The sequence below is a fragment of the Eleutherodactylus coqui genome, chromosome 7 (assembly GCF_035609145.1).
Source record: "Eleutherodactylus coqui strain aEleCoq1 chromosome 7, aEleCoq1.hap1, whole genome shotgun sequence".
Lineage (NCBI taxonomy): Eukaryota > Metazoa > Chordata > Amphibia > Anura > Eleutherodactylidae > Eleutherodactylus > Eleutherodactylus coqui.
In genome coordinates this window covers 201,105,240-201,126,273 of record NC_089843.1, presented here as the reverse complement: position 1 = coordinate 201,126,273, position 21,034 = coordinate 201,105,240, and the positions used below count along the sequence as shown (strand labels likewise).

At 46.0% G+C, this 21,034-nt stretch overlaps 3 non-coding genes and 1 pseudogene across 3 annotated transcripts; all 4 read left to right on the top strand.

Annotated features, from left to right (window-relative positions):
- Positions 1-1,573: 1,573 nt before the first annotated feature.
- Positions 1,574-1,752, top strand: LOC136574057 (U2 spliceosomal RNA; annotated as a pseudogene).
- Positions 1,753-9,725: 7,973 nt separating this feature from the next.
- On the top strand, positions 9,726-9,913 carry LOC136573861 (U2 spliceosomal RNA). The gene has a single exon (XR_010786078.1). It is a non-coding gene; the product is annotated as a U2 spliceosomal RNA (small nuclear RNA).
- Positions 9,914-12,583: 2,670 nt separating this feature from the next.
- LOC136574011 (U2 spliceosomal RNA) lies at positions 12,584-12,774 on the top strand. The gene has a single exon (XR_010786192.1). It is a non-coding gene; the product is annotated as a U2 spliceosomal RNA (small nuclear RNA).
- Positions 12,775-15,433: 2,659 nt separating this feature from the next.
- On the top strand, positions 15,434-15,624 carry LOC136574000 (U2 spliceosomal RNA). The gene has a single exon (XR_010786183.1). It is a non-coding gene; the product is annotated as a U2 spliceosomal RNA (small nuclear RNA).
- Positions 15,625-21,034: the final 5,410 nt, after the last annotated feature.

Below are 21,034 nucleotides of genomic sequence, written 5' to 3'. Positions count from 1 at the left end.
CGGCGGGACAAGCAGATCCGTGGGATCCCCCTGCCCGGCGGCGGGGGGATCGAGGCTAAAGTAGTGGGGTACATGGACGATGTGGCAATCCTCGGAAGGGACACCCTGTCGATCCAGAAGGCTATTAGACAAATTGAGTTTTATTGCTGCGCCTCGGGTTTTAAAGTCAATTTTAACAAAAGTAGTGTTTTAAACATCGGGGACCTGCCCTTGCCAGATGTCCCCATTCCTGTGTCCGACTCGGTGCAGATTTTAGGAGTCTCCTTCAACGAGGATAACAGAGGTCTTAACAGCTGGGACTTGGTGGCACAAAAGATAAACAAGAAAATCTGTATGTGGAGCATGCGGCAGCTGACCATGGAGGGGAAGGTTTTAATCACCAAATCTGTGATTTTACCTATTTTATTGTACCTGAGTTTAGTGTTTCCCCCTCCTGGCAGAGTTTTTAATAAAATTGTTAAAGCATGCTTCACATTTTTATGGAGCTCCAAGATGGAGAAACTAAGCAGGGAAATCGTGATGAAGCCGAAGGAGATGGGCGGAAAAGATTTCCCTGATTTTAAAGCCTTTTTATATACAAAGTATTTTAGTTTATGTATTGGTGCTCTTTTTAAAAACCACTATTGGTCCTATTTTATCCGGTATAACACAGGCTATTTTATGAGGAGGAACAATTGGTTCAAGACGGTTTTAAATTCCCCTTACTCTTTTAATCTGCCCGGAGAATACAAGATTTTAGAGAAAATAGCGATTTTATATGATTTTACTGGCAAAAGCCCACAAGTTTTAATGAATAGTAAAGTCATTTTAAAGGATATTAAGAAAAGTGGTTTTTATGTTCAAGTAAGTAATTTTAACGAAAGACAAAGCAAGGAAACTTGGACAATGGTTAATTATTATATTTTTAATTCACAGAAAGATCTGGCCTGGAGCTGCGTCCATGACTGTCTTCCGTGCCGGGCATTCCAGCATCGTAGAGGTTTGACCAACACTGCCGCGTGCCCAAGACCAGGATGTGCAGGAGAAGAGACGACGACCCACCTGATGTGGACCTGCTACATTACAAAAAGAGTATGGACTAAGATATTGCCGCTACTGATTAAGATAACAGGACTTAAGAGACTAACATTGGATGCCGTCCTGTATGGATGCCTGGAATGCCCCACACGGACTCAGAAAATTATGGCATGGAAGATGGTCAATTCGGTCAAAGCAGCTCTATGGAAATCCAGAAACATTTTAGTTTTTAAACATGAAATTTTAACTGTGAAGGACATTTTAGCCATTACTCTTAATGAGATGCACCAGTACTTTTTAGTGGATAAGAAAAATTTCCCAATTTTAGCGAGAAAATGGCTTTTATCAGAATGGAGCTCCATAATATGATGCCACCAAGGGCCCTTTTATGTGATATTATCTTGTTCTGTATTTTTAACATGTATTTTATGTAGACGAATGTTTTAAATGGTATGTTTTAATGTGTTGTTTAATATGTTTTAATGTACTGTTTTTAACAATTGACAAAACGTCTATGTAAATATGTGTTGTACAAATAAAAACGCCCCCCATATGGAGGGCTTGTCAACTTAAAAAAAAAAATCTGTTCTTATCAGTTTAATATCTGATACGTCCCCTATCTGGGGACCATATATTAAATGGATTTTTAGAACAGGGAGCTGGAAAAAGAGCTTGCTCTGTCCACTCCACGCATTGACCTGGTATTGCAGTACCTCCAGGACCGGTGCACCCCCTTTCCTACAACCGTTTCCAAAAGCAGAAAAACAACACCGACGAGCAAGAGGTGCAGCGCAGCTGTGGCGGCGGCTGCTGCTACCACCACCACCCAAGCACTTTGATTGACACTCAGCCCGTCTGCTCGCAACATTGTATCCACTGAGCAGCTGCGTCTGCCAGAGTGTGCACAGCACAGGTACAACTGGAAGCAAAACAACACACACACCAGTTCATATGGCAGCCGCACTCTATAGTTCGTACCTACCGCTGCGCTAATAGCCAAGTTGGAAACATCGGGCAGGCACAGCGTATCCTGGCAGCCTGCGTCTGTATGCTCCACGTATTCGGGTCATGGGTGTATGTGCAGGGGGCCCGGAGCCCTAGGGGGCCCATAAAGTCTCTCTTCCCCACATTGTAAACCAATGCTATCAATGAAGCTTTATAGTTTGGGGGCCCAGTTCCAGACTTTGTACTGGGGCCCCGCAGCTTCAAGTTACACCTCCGGATCAGGATAATGCTAGGCCATTCCAACCAGCCTGTGTGTGTGACCTGCAGTCGCTGGTAGTCGAAAAGCGGCCGGCCCCGGATGCGCGCTTCAGAGTGGACAGACAGCAGCGGACCCCCAATCACACAGGCCCAAGGCTTGCTATGTAGCACGGAATACCTCATTGGACTGCAGCACTCCACATGGGCTGAGATACACGCTCCACGTGGGATGGGCAGTATTCGTCCATGAAGATCCAGGCCAACGTTTAGAGATGGAGCAACACTCGGGGAGCAAAGAACTCCAACGAACGGACGTCTACTTTACAAGGATGTATTGCTTTATTCAATGCATGGACACAGAAACAGTTCAACCGCTCGATTACAGACCGCAGTCAATACAGTAAAGAAAGAAATGTGTCTGTTTAATGTAAACTTGCATGGAGCTCGTTTGTCAGCCACTGACTGACTGAATGCTGAAACGTGGTCTAACGTTACATGCACCACCAGGGATAAGGCCTTGCCTATAAGCATTCCCCAGCTGGCAAAAACGGAACCTCCCTGCCTATTCCTCACCATGGAAGAACGGAACCTACCTTTTTTTTTTAAAAAAAGAAAGCCACAGCAGCAGCCAACTCGATTTTGGTAGGCCGCTGTCTCCCCCTTGTGTGCTGCATAAAAAATGCACTCCACTAAAAATAACATTGATCCACGAAATAGAGCGTAGGGAGAGAATGAGGCTTCAAGATGAGCCGTCAGGCTATGATAAATTGTATCACACCTGGGCGATATGGATAGATGCCCGGAGCTCACCCCTATTTACTAGGTGGTTACAGACAGGGACATGTGAGTAACACGTTTAAACCACAATCGTAAAGAGAAACAACAATCCCGGAGCCCGCCCCCCCCCCCTTTTTGTTTTATTTTCTCTTTCTCCCGTGTCATAGATACCTACCATCCCTTACCACTCCCCCCCTTACCCTCCCCTCATTCCCCTGTTTGTAGACCTTATAAAATATCACAGACAAACATGATATAGTTCAACTCGAAATTGATTTATTAAGTTTCATTGTCAAAGTTAATTTTACATTGCTTTGAGATAAGGCAAAAGTTTCCCCCCCCTCCATGAAACCAATAAAACCTATATTGAATAAAATAAAAATGATGCAGTTACCGGTAGTTCTGCAGCTTCTTGGTGGAAATAAAGACCATCTCCCGTCTCCCAGCTGCAGCAGAGACTGACTGAAATGGCTGCCAAGCCCGGTATTAATGCTTCTAAATTGATGACATCACAAAGGAGTGACATCATCAGCCTTCCAAACACCTGGCTCAATTGCATACAGTATGTATGTATGTATGTATGCATGTATGTGAGTCTATCTATCTATCTATCTATCTATCTATCTATCTTTATTAATTATGTAGAATATAGATATGGATTATTTCTAAATTACAGATTTTGTAGATATAGATTAAAGATAGATTTAAGATTGTTTGTGTGTGTATGTGTGTGTGTATATAAGTGTGTGTGTGTGTATATATATATATATATATATATATATATATATATATATATATATGTATATATATAGTGTGTGTATATATATATAATGTATATATGTAAAAAAAATATAAAATCTGTAGTTATGTATGTATGTATGTATGTATGTATGTATGGCGGGAAAAAAAGGCCTGCTGTATGTTTTTAAGTTCTTCGGATGACCATGCCGCTCTAATATTCTCCTTACTAGGGTCTACTAATGCTGGCCCAGGGGAAGGCAATAAAGCCCTATGGGGCCGAAGCCAATTTCCCTTATTTTAGGTAAAAAGTTTCCATCCGTCCCTACTCGAAATGCGGCTGGCCGAAGAGATCCCTCCAACCGACCGGCCGACGCACCTTCAGAGACAAACTAGTGCTTGCTTCTAGTGTCATCGCCGGCTTAACCCTCGTTTGTAGGGAGCTGACGAGTCCTGCAGCAGCAGGCTCTGCAAGCCTAGGATGCGTGAGCTCGGTGCAAGAGGAAGGACTGAGGGTGTGAGGCTGGGCGCGGTTGAGAAGGCGTGGGGCGGGGCTATGTAAAGTTTTACAAGCTCTCCCCGCTGCCTGGGTGCATTGTGGGTGCGCCCAGAGTGCTGGCTGAGCGTGTTGCCTCAAGCCTTAGAAGTGGAGTTGGGCGGACCGGGCTACAGGTGAAACCCATTTCGGGTTATCGCTTCTCGGCCTTTTGGCTAAGATCAAGTGTACCTGGTACAGGCGGTCTTAGTCAGGAGGTAACTCGGGTACCCCTCTCCTCTGCCTGGCGGGATCGCCCACTCCGGTGGGCTTCACCCGCCTGCTGCTATTGGGGAGAGGGATTAGTCCCAGGGTAAACGAGTCGCGATCCCCCGGCCTCTTCTGGTCTCCGGGCCAGAGGAGGGCACCCACCTAGTTGGACATCACAAGAGCGGTCTTGTGATCACAACGATTTCTAAAATGGGCGAGGGCCCACACGACATACCGGCTTATGCGCGGATTAAGAACACGATACGTGTCTCTTTCTTGGACAGTGCGGACACACGTGGCTTGAAGTATGTGGTCGAGGACGTGCTTAAAGGGGCGTTTAACGTGCAGAAACGCGAAATACTAGCGATACAAGATTACCCCAAGCGTCGGATCTATGACGTGACCTTTACAGAAAATGGCATCTTTCGGGACTTGGTGGCAGCGATTCCCGAGAAAAAAGATCTGAGGCTTGAGGGTGTCTTGCTAGTCGAGCACGTCCTTGACATCACTAAACTCGTAGTGATTAAGATGTATTCTCCCTACATTGACGTGAAAGAGGTCGAGGACTTCCTACTACGTTATTTCAAATTTGTCAGATGTATGGGAAAGATAATGAACGAGTTTGGTATTTGGACCTCAAAATGGCGATTCCAGGCCACGTGTGTAAGTGACCCCAGTCGGCCCGGGGGAGTGATCTTACCGCCCGCGCGTTTTAAATTGGGGAAAGTGAATGGCGACCTGTACTTTGCGGGAATGCCTGACTTCTGCAGGATTTGCTCACAATACGGTCACCAAAAAGAAAATTGCGCAAGTACATGCAAGAAATGTGGGGGCACAGACCATGAGACAAGTCAATGTAAGAAAGGAAAAGGGTGTTTTTTTTGCGGCGGTGTTGGTCACCTCTACACGTCTTGTCCCCACAGAGCACAGAAAGCGGAGCAGCAAGGGCGGCCCGGACCCGAGGAGCGGGCAGGGCAGCCAGAGAACCGAACAACACCCCCCCAGGGAGAGGAACCTGAGGAGATGGAGGTCTCCAGTGGACCCCCCAAGAAGGACGGTTTGGAGCAGCGGAGCATCAAGCGGAGGGTGAGTGACCGGCGGACAGGCTCTCCCTCCCGGGAAACCGGTGGAGGTAGTAGGGCCAAGGAAGCCGGTCCGGACCCTCCCAAGATGCCCGCTCAAGCGGTGCCTGAGGCGGAGGACCCGGGGGGCACGGCGGCAGCAGCAGCAAACAAAAGGAGGAAAGGCTCGGGCGGAAGGTTATACTCGGAGGTGGTGCAGGGGGGAACTCCGGAGATCCCGGCGGAGCCGGAGGACCCGGAGAAAGTACCCCCTGCGGTGTCATCACAGAAGGCCCCTCCCCCTCCCCGGCAGGAGGGGGCGGGGGGAGCCACCTCCGAGAGCGGTGGATCAGGAACGAGCCGAGTACCCACCCCGACAGAAGGGGAAGAGATGGAGACGGGAGCTGGCCTGCTAGCCCCCTTGGAGATTCCGGAGGGAATACAAGCGATATGGGATCTCACGCAGATCCCTCTCTCGGGCACCGTAGGGGGTCCACTTAGTGAGGTAGGTTCCTCTCCAGCATCCCCGCTTACGATGGATTCGGATGCGGGGGGGTGCGAGAGTGCCAGCGAGGTCTTTGGCTTGCCCGGAGACTTCTAAGAGAAGACCCTCGTTATCACCTAGTCTCCAATGGCTGCTCTATCGGGACTCACTTTTAATGTCAGAAGCATCGAGAGCCACGTGAGGAGGGTCGCCCTCTTCAGCTATCTGACAATTTTTGCTGCCTCCGTTTTCTTCCTGCAGGAGTGCGGGATCCCGCATAGGGCCCAGTATAAAAAATACCAAGATGACTGGGTACATGGACCGTCGGTCTGGTCCGGCTCTAACGAGACCAGATCGGCGGGGGTCGCCATTCTTTTTAAAGGGAACGTTTTAATTGATACTATTAACGAAATTTTACCAGGCAGAATTTTATTGGTCAAAGCTTTTATTAATGGTATAAAATGGCAGTTTTTAAACTTTTACGGATCAGCAGATAAGAACGAACGTGCAGAAATGCTAGAGATTTTACCCCTTTTTATTAGCGATTCTGATCCTCTTATTTTAGCGGGGGATTTTAATTGCATTTTAAAGGGGGAACGCCGGCTTTCCAGATCAGTAAGTAGAAATTACGACAAGACCTCTGCTATATTAAACAACGTGATTTTAGACGCCAAACTTACTGATGCTTTTAAAACATGCAACCCCAATGCATCAGAGGAAGCCGGCGTCACCTGGAGCAACAAGATCTGCAGCTCCAGGATAGATTTTATGTTTTGTTCTTATCAAGTACTGCCTTTTAGATGTGATTCTTTTACTAACGTGTTTTCTGATCACAAGCTTTTATATTTTAAAGTTGATACCGTTTTTAAGAGAAAATCCGGTAAGAATGCCTGGAAATTTAACGTGTCCCTTTTAGAAGATCCGCAGATTTTATCTGATTTTATCACTTTTTATAGAAACTGCAGGCGAGTGAAAGATCCCAACACTCCCACCAGCCAGTGGTGGGAGAAGATGAAACAAAAATTCAAATCATTTTTTATCAAGGTTGGGATCTCCAAGGCTAAAGCAAAACGCACATTTTATTCTAATCTGAATACTCGCCTGCAGACCCTGTATAAGTTCCGTGAACATGATATAGAGGTGGACCACGAGATCATCGAGGTGAAGAAAGAGATCGCCCGGTGCCTGGAGCAGAGAGGAAAAGAGATTATATTCCGTTCGAAAGTGAAACATCTGGAGGAGAACGAGACCTGCTCCAGGTACTTCTTTAAGAAAATACGAGACAAGCGGACAGTCCTCGATGATCTCGGTGGCACCAAGGACATACAGGGTATTTTAAAGAAAGTGTATGAGTTTTATGCGGATCTTTTTAATACAAAAACTGTTGACAGTGATTTTATGAATGACTCGTTGAAGGAGATCACTGACGTTTTAGATCCTGGTTCTCGTGAGATTTTATTACGGGACATCACAGAACAGGAGATTTTAGACACTATTAAGAGTTTTAAACCAGGTAAGGTGCCTGGGCCCGATGGTATACCCATAGAGTTTTATGTCACCTTTTTTGGTATTTTTAAGGATGACCTTTTCTCCCTTTTTACTGAGGTTTTTATGTCTAAAGCCCTCCCGGGGTCCTGGAAGAAGGGTGACGTGTCTCTTTTATACAAGAAAGGAGACAAGACAGACATCAAGAACTGGAGACCGATCACCCTTCTGAACAGTGACTACAAAATAATGGCAAAAATATGCGCAAACAGACTCAAGACCGTAGCAAGTAAAATTGTACACCCCAACCAGGTCTGTGGGGTGCCCGGGAGGAGCATATGGGAGAATCTTAACCTGATTAAAGATGTTATTAGTGACACAAAATCAAGACAAGGTCAAATGGCTATTTTAACTATCGACTTCGAGAAAGCCTTTGACCGAGTGTCACATTTTTATCTTTTTAAGGTTTTAGAGAGAATGGGTATACCGGAAGGTTTTTTATTGTCTTTAAAAGCGTTTTACGAGAATTGCACAAGCAAAATTTTAGTAAATGGTTTTAAGACACAGGACGTACTTTTAAATTCCGGGGTGAAGCAGGGGTGTCCCTTGTCCCCACTACTTTTTATCTGCGCACTAGAGCCTCTTTTATGCACAATACGCAGGGATAAGTTGATCCGTGGGATCCCCCTGCCCGGCGGGGGGGGGATCGAGGCCAAAGTAGTGGGGTACATGGACGATGTGGCAATACTTGGAAGGGACACCCTGTCGATCCAGAGAGCAACTAGACAAGTTGAGTTTTATTGCTGCGCCTCGGGTTTTAAGGTAAATTTTAATAAAAGCAGTATTTTAAATATCGGGGACCTGCCATTGTCAGATGTCCCCATTCCTGTGTCTGAATCTGTGCAAATTTTAGGTGTCTCCTTCAACGAGGAAAACAGAGGTCTTAATAGTTGGGACTTGGTGGCACAAAAAATAAACAAGAAAATATGTATGTGGAATATGAGAAGGTTGACCATGGAGGGGAGGGTTTTAATCATAAAAATGGTGATTTTACCGATTTTATTGTATTTAAGCCTAGTGTTCCCCCCTCCTGGTAGAGTTTTTAACAAAATTGTAAAAGCTGTTTTTACCTTCTTCTGGAGCTCCAAAATGGAAAAACTAAAACGAGAAATAGTGATGAAGCCAAAAATAATGGGTGGCAAAGACTTCCCCGATCTGAAAGCCTTTTTATATATAAAGTATTTTAGCATGTGCCTGGGCGCACTTTTTAAAAACCACGCATGGTCTTATTTTTTACGCTACAACACAGGTTATTTTATGAGGCGGAACGGATGGTTCAAAACGGTTTTAAACTCCCCTTATTCTTTTAATCTGTCTAAAGACTATACGATTTTAGAGAAAATTGTGGTTTTATACGATTTTACTGGAAAAAGTGCACAGGTTTTAATAAATTCTAAATTAATGATAAAGAGTTTTAAGGAAAGTGGCTTTTATGTTCAAGTTAGTAATTTTAATGAGAGCAAAACAAAAGAGACGTGGAGAATGGTCAATAATCATATTTTTAACCCACAGAAGGATCTGGCCTGGAGCTGCATACACGACTGTCTTCCATGCCGGGCATTCCAGCATCGTAGAGGACTGACCAACACCGCCGCATGCCCAAGACCCGGATGTGGAGAAGAGGAAACAACACAGCATCTGATATGGACTTGCTTTTTAACCAAAAGGATATGGACTAAGTTTTTACCCTTGCTTAAAAGAATAACCGGACTAAAGAAACTAACACTGGAAGGAATACTATATGGATGTCTGGAATGCCCCACACGGACTCAGAGAATTATGGCATGGAAGATGGTCAACTCGGTGAAGGCAGCTCTGTGGAAGTCCAGAAATATTTTAGTTTTTAAGCACGAGGTTTTATCGGTTAAAGATATTTTATCCATTGCTCTTAATGAATTATATGAATATTATATTGTAGACAGGAAAAACTTTCCTATTTTATCGAGAAAATGGCTGATCGGGGAATGGAGCTCCATCATATAGTGCCACCAAGTGCCCTTTTATGTGGTTTTTAATGTGAATTTTAACAACATGTAATATAGGTAGACAATTTTTGGAATGTTTTATATGGTATGTTTTAATATGTTATACAATGTGTTTTTAATGTACTGTATGAGCATTTTAATATGTCCAAAAATATGTTGTTAAAATAAAAATACCCCTCGGGGTTTGTCAACTTAAAAAAAAAAATCTGTTCTTATCAGTTTAATATCTGATACGTCCCCTATCTGGGGACCATATATTAAATGGATTTTTAGAACAGGGAGCTGGAAAAAGAGCTTGCTCTGTCCACTCCACGCATTGACCTGGTATTGCAGTACCTCCAGGACCGGTGCACCCCCTTTCCTACAACCGTTTCCAAAAGCAGAAAAACAACACCGACGAGCAAGAGGTGCAGCGCAGCTGTGGCGGCGGCTGCTGCTACCACCACCACCCAAGCACTTTGATTGACACTCAGCCCGTCTGCTCGCAACATTGTATCCACTGAGCAGCTGCGTCTGCCAGAGTGTGCACAGCACAGGTACAACTGGAAGCAAAACAACACACACACCAGTTCATATGGCAGCCGCACTCTATAGTTCGTACCTACCGCTGCGCTAATAGCCAAGTTGGAAACATCGGGCAGGCACAGCGTATCCTGGCAGCCTGCGTCTGTATGCTCCACGTATTCGGGTCATGGGTGTATGTGCAGGGGGCCCGGAGCCCTAGGGGGCCCATAAAGTCTCTCTTCCCCACATTGTAAACCAATGCTATCAATGAAGCTTTATAGTTTGGGGGCCCAGTTCCAGACTTTGTACTGGGGCCCCGCAGCTTCAAGTTACACCTCCGGATCAGGATAATGCTAGGCCATTCCAACCAGCCTGTGTGTGTGACCTGCAGTCGCTGGTAGTCGAAAAGCGGCCGGCCCCGGATGCGCGCTTCAGAGTGGACAGACAGCAGCGGACCCCCAATCACACAGGCCCAAGGCTTGCTATGTAGCACGGAATACCTCATTGGACTGCAGCACTCCACGCGGGCTGAGATACACGCTCCACGTGGGATGGGCAGTATTCGTCCATGAAGATCCAGGCCAACGTTTAGAGATGGAGCAACACTCGGGGAGCAAAGAACTCCAACGAACGGACGTCTACTTTACAAGGATGTATTGCTTTATTCAATGCATGGACACAGAAACAGTTCAACCGCTCGATTACAGACCGCAGTCAATACAGTAAAGAAAGAAATGTGTCTGTTTAATGTAAACTTGCATGGAGCTCGTTTGTCAGCCACTGACTGACTGAATGCTGAAACGTGGTCTAACGTTACATGCACCACCAGGGATAAGGCCTTGCCTATAAGCATTCCCCAGCTGGCAAAAACGGAACCTCCCTGCCTATTCCTCACCATGGAAGAACGGAACCTACCTTTTTTTTTAAAAAAAAGAAAGCCACAGCAGCAGCCAACTCGATTTTGGTAGGCCGCTGTCTCCCCCTTGTGTGCTGCATAAAAAATGCACTCCACTAAAAATAACATTGATCCACGAAATAGAGCGTAGGGAGAGAATGAGGCTTCAAGATGAGCCGTCAGGCTATGATAAATTGTATCACACCTGGGCGATATGGATAGATGCCCGGAGCTCACCCCTATTTACTAGGTGGTTACAGACAGGGACATGTGAGTAACACGTTTAAACCACAATCGTAAAGAGAAACAACAATCCCGGAGCCCGCCCCCCCCCCCTTTTTGTTTTATTTTCTCTTTCTCCCGTGTCATAGATACCTACCATCCCTTACCACTCCCCCCCTTACCCTCCCCTCATTCCCCTGTTTGTAGACCTTATAAAATATCACAGACAAACATGATATAGTTCAACTCGAAATTGATTTATTAAGTTTCATTGTCAAAGTTAATTTTACATTGCTTTGAGATAAGGCAAAAGTTTCCCCCCCCTCCATGAAACCAATAAAACCTATATTGAATAAAATAAAAATGATGCAGTTACCGGTAGTTCTGCAGCTTCTTGGTGGAAATAAAGACCATCTCCCGTCTCCCAGCTGCAGCAGAGACTGACTGAAATGGCTGCCAAGCCCGGTATTAATGCTTCTAAATTGATGACATCACAAAGGAGTGACATCATCAGCCTTCCAAACACCTGGCTCAATTGCATACAGTATGTATGTATGTATGTATGCATGTATGTGAGTCTATCTATCTATCTATCTATCTATCTATCTATCTATCTATCTATCTTTATTAATTATGTAGAATATAGATATGGATTATTTCTAAATTACAGATTTTGTAGATATAGATTAAAGATAGATTTAAGATTGTTTGTGTGTGTATGTGTGTGTGTATATAAGTGTGTGTGTGTGTATATATATATATATATATATATATATATATATATATATAGTGTGTGTATATATATATAATGTATATATGTAAAAAAAATATAAAATCTGTAGTTATGTATGTATGTATGTATGTATGTATGTATGGCGGGAAAAAAAGGCCTGCTGTATGTTTTTAAGTTCTTCGGATGACCATGCCGCTCTAATATTCTCCTTACTAGGGTCTACTAATGCTGGCCCAGGGGAAGGCAATAAAGCCCTATGGGGCCGAAGCCAATTTCCCTTATTTTAGGTAAAAAGTTTCCATCCGTCCCTACTCGAAATGCGGCTGGCCGAAGAGATCCCTCCAACCGACCGGCCGACGCACCTTCAGAGACAAACTAGTGCTTGCTTCTAGTGTCATCGCCGGCTTAACCCTCGTTTGTAGGGAGCTGACGAGTCCTGCAGCAGCAGGCTCTGCAAGCCTAGGATGCGTGAGCTCGGTGCAAGAGGAAGGACTGAGGGTGTGAGGCTGGGCGCGGTTGAGAAGGCGTGGGGCGGGGCTATGTAAAGTTTTACAAGCTCTCCCCGCTGCCTGGGTGCATTGTGGGTGCGCCCAGAGTGCTGGCTGAGCGTGTTGCCTCAAGCCTTAGAAGTGGAGTTGGGCGGACCGGGCTACAGGTGAAACCCATTTCGGGTTATCGCTTCTCGGCCTTTTGGCTAAGATCAAGTGTAGTATCTGTTCTTATCAGTTTAATATCTGATACGTCCCCTATCTGGGGACCATATATTAAATGGATTTTTAGAACAGGGAGCTGGAAAAAGAGCTTGCTCTGTCCACTCCACGCATTGACCTGGTATTGCAGTACCTCCAGGACCGGTGCACCCCCTTTCCTACAACCGTTTCCAAAAGCAGAAAAACAACACCGACGAGCAAGAGGTGCAGCGCAGCTGTGGCGGCGGCTGCTGCTACCACCACCACCCAAGCACTTTGATTGACACTCAGCCCGTCTGCTCGCAACATTGTATCCACTGAGCAGCTGCGTCTGCCAGAGTGTGCACAGCACAGGTACAACTGGAAGCAAAACAACACACACACCAGTTCATATGGCAGCCGCACTCTATAGTTCGTACCTACCGCTGCGCTAATAGCCAAGTTGGAAACATCGGGCAGGCACAGCGTATCCTGGCAGCCTGCGTCTGTATGCTCCACGTATTCGGGTCATGGGTGTATGTGCAGGGGGCCCGGAGCCCTAGGGGGCCCATAAAGTCTCTCTTCCCCACATTGTAAACCAATGCTATCAATGAAGCTTTATAGTTTGGGGGCCCAGTTCCAGACTTTGTACTGGGGCCCCGCAGCTTCAAGTTACACCTCCGGATCAGGATAATGCTAGGCCATTCCAACCAGCCTGTGTGTGTGACCTGCAGTCGCTGGTAGTCGAAAAGCGGCCGGCCCCGGATGCGCGCTTCAGAGTGGACAGACAGCAGCGGACCCCCAATCACACAGGCCCAAGGCTTGCTATGTAGCACGGAATACCTCATTGGACTGCAGCACTCCACGCGGGCTGAGATACACGCTCCACGTGGGATGGGCAGTATTCGTCCATGAAGATCCAGGCCAACGTTTAGAGATGGAGCAACACTCGGGGAGCAAAGAACTCCAACGAACGGACGTCTACTTTACAAGGATGTATTGCTTTATTCAATGCATGGACACAGAAACAGTTCAACCGCTCGATTACAGACCGCAGTCAATACAGTAAAGAAAGAAATGTGTCTGTTTAATGTAAACTTGCATGGAGCTCGTTTGTCAGCCACTGACTGACTGAATGCTGAAACGTGGTCTAACGTTACATGCACCACCAGGGATAAGGCCTTGCCTATAAGCATTCCCCAGCTGGCAAAAACGGAACCTCCCTGCCTATTCCTCACCATGGAAGAACGGAACCTACCTTTTTTTTTTAAAAAAAGAAAGCCACAGCAGCAGCCAACTCGATTTTGGTAGGCCGCTGTCTCCCCCTTGTGTGCTGCATAAAAAATGCACTCCACTAAAAATAACATTGATCCACGAAATAGAGCGTAGGGAGAGAATGAGGCTTCAAGATGAGCCGTCAGGCTATGATAAATTGTATCACACCTGGGCGATATGGATAGATGCCCGGAGCTCACCCCTATTTACTAGGTGGTTACAGACAGGGACATGTGAGTAACACGTTTAAACCACAATCGTAAAGAGAAACAACAATCCCGGAGCCCGCCCCCCCCCCCCTTTTTGTTTTATTTTCTCTTTCTCCCGTGTCATAGATACCTACCATCCCTTACCACTCCCCCCCTTACCCTCCCCTCATTCCCCTGTTTGTAGACCTTATAAAATATCACAGACAAACATGATATAGTTCAACTCGAAATTGATTTATTAAGTTTCATTGTCAAAGTTAATTTTACATTGCTTTGAGATAAGGCAAAAGTTTCCCCCCCCTCCATGAAACCAATAAAACCTATATTGAATAAAATAAAAATGATGCAGTTACCGGTAGTTCTGCAGCTTCTTGGTGGAAATAAAGACCATCTCCCGTCTCCCAGCTGCAGCAGAGACTGACTGAAATGGCTGCCAAGCCCGGTATTAATGCTTCTAAATTGATGACATCACAAAGGAGTGACATCATCAGCCTTCCAAACACCTGGCTCAATTGCATACAGTATGTATGTATGTATGTATGCATGTATGTGAGTCTATCTATCTATCTATCTATCTATCTATCTATCTATCTTTATTAATTATGTAGAATATAGATATGGATTATTTCTAAATTACAGATTTTGTAGATATAGATTAAAGATAGATTTAAGATTGTTTGTGTGTGTATGTGTGTGTGTATATAAGTGTGTGTGTGTGTATATATATATATATATATATATATATATATATATAGTGTGTGTATATATATATAATGTATATATGTAAAAAAAATATAAAATCTGTAGTTATGTATGTATGTATGTATGTATGTATGTATGGCGGGAAAAAAAGGCCTGCTGTATGTTTTTAAGTTCTTCGGATGACCATGCCGCTCTAATATTCTCCTTACTAGGGTCTACTAATGCTGGCCCAGGGGAAGGCAATAAAGCCCTATGGGGCCGAAGCCAATTTCCCTTATTTTAGGTAAAAAGTTTCCATCCGTCCCTACTCGAAATGCGGCTGGCCGAAGAGATCCCTCCAACCGACCGGCCGACGCACCTTCAGAGACAAACTAGTGCTTGCTTCTAGTGTCATCGCCGGCTTAACCCTCGTTTGTAGGGAGCTGACGAGTCCTGCAGCAGCAGGCTCTGCAAGCCTAGGATGCGTGAGCTCGGTGCAAGAGGAAGGACTGAGGGTGTGAGGCTGGGCGCGGTTGAGAAGGCGTGGGGCGGGGCTATGTAAAGTTTTACAAGCTCTCCCCGCTGCCTGGGTGCATTGTGGGTGCGCCCAGAGTGCTGGCTGAGCGTGTTGCCTCAAGCCTTAGAAGTGGAGTTGGGCGGACCGGGCTACAGGTGAAACCCATTTCGGGTTATCGCTTCTCGGCCTTTTGGCTAAGATCAAGTGTAGTATCTGTTCTTATCAGTTTAATATCTGATACGTCCCCTATCTGGGGACCATATATTAAATGGATTTTTAGAACAGGGAGCTGGAAAAAGAGCTTGCTCTGTCCACTCCACGCATTGACCTGGTATTGCAGTACCTCCAGGACCGGTGCACCCCCTTTCCTACAACCGTTTCCAAAAGCAGAAAAACAACACCGACGAGCAAGAGGTGCAGCGCAGCTGTGGCGGCGGCTGCTGCTACCACCACCACCCAAGCACTTTGATTGACACTCAGCCCGTCTGCTCGCAACATTGTATCCACTGAGCAGCTGCGTCTGCCAGAGTGTGCACAGCACAGGTACAACTGGAAGCAAAACAACACACACACCAGTTCATATGGCAGCCGCACTCTATAGTTCGTACCTACCGCTGCGCTAATAGCCAAGTTGGAAACATCGGGCAGGCACAGCGTATCCTGGCAGCCTGCGTCTGTATGCTCCACGTATTCGGGTCATGGGTGTATGTGCAGGGGGCCCGGAGCCCTAGGGGGCCCATAAAGTCTCTCTTCCCCACATTGTAAACCAATGCTATCAATGAAGCTTTATAGTTTGGGGGCCCAGTTCCAGACTTTGTACTGGGGCCCCGCAGCTTCAAGTTACACCTCCGGATCAGGATAATGCTAGGCCATTCCAACCAGCCTGTGTGTGTGACCTGCAGTCGCTGGTAGTCGAAAAGCGGCCGGCCCCGGATGCGCGCTTCAGAGTGGACAGACAGCAGCGGACCCCCAATCACACAGGCCCAAGGCTTGCTATGTAGCACGGAATACCTCATTGGACTGCAGCACTCCACGCGGGCTGAGATACACGCTCCACGTGGGATGGGCAGTATTCGTCCATGAAGATCCAGGCCAACGTTTAGAGATGGAGCAACACTCGGGGAGCAAAGAACTCCAACGAACGGACGTCTACTTTACAAGGATGTATTGCTTTATTCAATGCATGGACACAGAAACAGTTCAACCGCTCGATTACAGACCGCAGTCAATACAGTAAAGAAAGAAATGTGTCTGTTTAATGTAAACTTGCATGGAGCTCGTTTGTCAGCCACTGACTGACTGAATGCTGAAACGTGGTCTAACGTTACATGCACCACCAGGGATAAGGCCTTGCCTATAAGCATTCCCCAGCTGGCAAAAACGGAACCTCCCTGCCTATTCCTCACCATGGAAGAACGGAACCTACCTTTTTTTTTTAAAAAAAGAAAGCCACAGCAGCAGCCAACTCGATTTTGGTAGGCCGCTGTCTCCCCCTTGTGTGCTGCATAAAAAATGCACTCCACTAAAAATAACATTGATCCACGAAATAGAGCGTAGGGAGAGAATGAGGCTTCAAGATGAGCCGTCAGGCTATGATAAATTGTATCACACCTGGGCGATATGGATAGATGCCCGGAGCTCACCCCTATTTACTAGGTGGTTACAGACAGGGACATGTGAGTAACACGTTTAAACCACAATCGTAAAGAGAAACAACAATTCCGGAGCCCGCCCCCCCCCCCCCTTTTTGTTTTATTTTCTCTTTCTCCCGTGTCATAGATACCTACCATCCCTTACCACTCCCCCCCTTACCCTCCCCTCATTCCCCTGTTTGTAGACCTTATAAAATATCACAGACAAACATGATATAGTTCAACTCGAAATTGATTTATTAAGTTTCATTGTCAAAGTTAATTTTACATTGCTTTGAGATAAGGCAAAAGTTTCCCCCCCCTCCATGAAACCAATAAAACCTATATTGAATAAAATAAAAATGATGCAGTTACCGGTAGTTCTGCAGCTTCTTGGTGGAAATAAAGACCATCTCCCGTCTCCCAGCTGCAGCAGAGACTGACTGAAATGGCTGCCAAGCCCGGTATTAATGCTTCTAAATTGATGACATCACAAAGGAGTGACATCATCAGCCTTCCAAACACCTGGCTCAATTGCATACAGTATGTATGTATGTATGTATGCATGTATGTGAGTCTATCTATCTATCTATCTATCTATCTTTATTAATTATGTAGAATATAGATATGGATTATTTCTAAATTACAGATTTTGTAGATATAGATTAAAGATAGATTTAAGATTGTTTGTGTGTGTATGTGTGTGTGTATATAAGTGTGTGTGTGTGTATATATATATATATATATATATATATATATATATATAGTGTGTGTATATATATATAATGTATATATGTAAAAAAAATATAAAATCTGTAGTTATGTATGTATGTATGTATGTATGTATGTATGGCGGGAAAAAAAGGCCTGCTGTATGTTTTTAAGTTCTTCGGATGACCATGCCGCTCTAATATTCTCCTTACTAGGGTCTACTAATGCTGGCCCAGGGGAAGGCAATAAAGCCCTATGGGGCCGAAGCCAATTTCCCTTATTTTAGGTAAAAAGTTTCCATCCGTCCCTACTCGAAATGCGGCTGGCCGAAGAGATCCCTCCAACCGACCGGCCGACGCACCTTCAGAGACAAACTAGTGCTTGCTTCTAGTGTCATCGCCGGCTTAACCCTCGTTTGTAGGGAGCTGACGAGTCCTGCAGCAGCAGGCTCTGCAAGCCTAGGATGCGTGAGCTCGGTGCAAGAGGAAGGACTGAGGGTGTGAGGCTGGGCGCGGTTGAGAAGGCGTGGGGCGGGGCTATGTAAAGTTTTACAAGCTCTCCCCGCTGCCTGGGTGCATTGTGGGTGCGCCCAGAGTGCTGGCTGAGCGTGTTGCCTCAAGCCTTAGAAGTGGAGTTGGGCGGACCGGGCTACAGGTGAAACCCATTTCGGGTTATCGCTTCTCGGCCTTTTGGCAAAGATCAAGTGTAAAGCTTGGTCTGAGCTGTGGGCCGTGGGTGTGCTGGGGTTCACCCAGTGAGAAGGATCACTTTATCTGTGGTGTTACACCGACAGTTACCTTGCAGGATGTACGGCATCAAGAACACGATCCGGTTTGAGGTGGAGTCCAAGAGCAGCCTAAAGAACAACCTGGTTTACATCGTCCGGGACGTACTGTTGGAAAAAGGTGATGTACCTGTGGAGGAGATTTATAGTGTCCAGGACTTTCCCCGTCAGGGGCAATATGATGTCACTTTTTGTGATGAAGGGGCATGCCTAAACGTGTTTGAATGGCTGCGAACCCAGAGAGACACTGAGCTCCTTAACGGGGTTAAAATAACCCCCCTGTTTGGCTTGCAGGAGAGGCTGGTGACAGTGCACGTGTTTAACCCTTACACGGATGTGGGCCTCCTTTTCAGTTTCCTTGAGCAGTATTGCGACCACGTACGAGGTGGTGAAAAACAGAAGAATATCCTAGGAATATTTAACTGTAAATATAAATTCATGGTGAGACTGAAGAGGAACCCAAGTCGTATCGGGGGAGTGATGCACCCCCCTGCCAATTTTTCCATTGCTGGCTACCGTGGCTACTTACATTATGCGGGACAGCCGACCTATTGCCGGAATTGCGAGCAGTTTGGTCACATTAAAGCGGACTGTACCAAAGGCCTTGTGTGCAGAAACTGCAAGGGTGTTGGGCACCATGCTGGCGACTGCCCTAAGCCAAAGAGGTGCGATCTTTGTGGGTCGTCTGAGCACGTGGTGAAAGATTGCCCGGCGAACGGTGGTTTTGGTGGCTGGCGGCGACCCCCTGAGGAGGGAGCAGCAGCCAGCAAGGCGAGCACGTCTGCAGGTGCGGCTGCTGCAGAACCTCGGCCATCAGCTGCAGCTAATGAGGTGTCTGTCCAGCCTGAGCAGGGAACTGCTGAAAGTATTACACCTGTTGTTCCTGTGAGAGCCAAGGCAGTGAGAGCTGCAGCTGCGTCTGTGTCTGCGGCTGCTAAAGCAGGAAAAGAGGAGGAAATTAAGAGGAAAGTGGATACCCAAAAAGTACCTGAGACGCCGCATGTTGGGAGTGCTACTCCGGAAGAGCAGGTGGTTGGGGTTATCAGACAGTTGGAGGAGATCATCGAGGAAGTGGACAGCCCCATTAACCCCTCAGGGAACATTGAGGAATTTTCCTCCCCTGAGACAGTCCTGAGTAAGAGGGAGGGGGGAGGTGGAGGTGGTGGGCTGAATGACTCCAGTGAGGAGGAGTTTGTGGAGGTGGCTGGAAAGAACACAGCCAAAAAAAGAAGGTGCACAAAAAGTAAAGAGACGCTCATGGAGGTCAGTAACCCTTTCGAGACTTTGGCGCAAGACCTGGAGTGCTCAGGTGAGAGTGGCGAGGACTTATAAAATGAGCCACAAAGTGTCTATATAATCCTGTGTATTTAGTGGTTTAGCCACTTTAAGTGGAAGGCATATAAGTGTATGACATTTGTTAAAAGGTCTTTGCGTGAACTAAGACATTTTTCTGCAAAGGTATAACAATTATGGTTTTGAATATATGTTCCCAGAACGTGCGCGTTTTTAAATCAAAGGCCAGAAGGGCAGCAATTTTTAGTTTTTTGCATCAGAAGAATGCTGATTTATTTTGCTTGCAGGAGTGTGGTATAGACACTGATGTCAGCCCGTCAGAATGGCCTTATGGTGCTGCAGCATGGTCGGGGAGTACACATAACAAAAACGACGGAGTCGGTATACTTATTAACTCCAGAGAGTTGGCGCTACAGAGTAGCGAAATAATTGAGGCGGGAAGATGCATCTCCGCGGTGTTATTATATAGAGGTACGCAATTCCGTGTTATTAATGTGTATGCACCTGCGGAGAAGCATGAGAGGAGCGCTCTATTTAACAAAATAAAGTTTTTCATGCAAGGAAGGACACCTACCGTCCTCATAGGGGACATGAATTGTGACCTCTCAAAAAAATCGTTTGACGTGTCTGCAAAATGTTTATTTGAATTATGCTCTGATTTTCACCTGAGGGATATCCAACAGGCGTGTGGCATATCCCCTCAGCTTAATACATACCATGCGGACAGGGGTGGAGTCCACTCCAAAATTGATTATTGTTTTTTATCAGAAGGTCTATCTGCCACAAGTTATGTTCAAGAGATGGCGCTATTCTCAGATCATGAGTGTCTGTTATGTGGGGTGGAGGTAGGGAACGGTGTTGTGTGGGGGAGGGGAGTCTGGAAGCTGAACCTCAAGCTTCTGGAGGGACAGGACATAAAAAAACAATATGAAAGTCTGTATAGGAGGTGGAGGGACAGAAAGGGGGACTTTGTAAATGTCTTAGATTGGTGGGATTGGGTAAAGGGGAAAACTAAAACCTTTTTCAAGTCGGCAGGATACAAAGTAGCCAGGGAAAGGAAGGCAGAGTACGTGAGGCTTGGCAACAAACTAAGCCTGTTGATAAAATTGCGCGATAACGGAAGAGATGTGCAAGAAGACATCTTGAAAACCAGAAGACAGATAAATAATTATCTAGTGGAAAAAGGGAAGAGCATAATGTACCGCGCTAAATTAGACAAGATGCTGCATGATGAGACATGTTCGCGGTTCTTTTTTAAAAAAGTGTTTTCTAAAAAACCTACCTTCGAAGTAATAGAGAGAGATACAGGAGGGGAGGTGAGGGGGGAGGAGGTGTACGAAGAGGTAGCATCCTTCT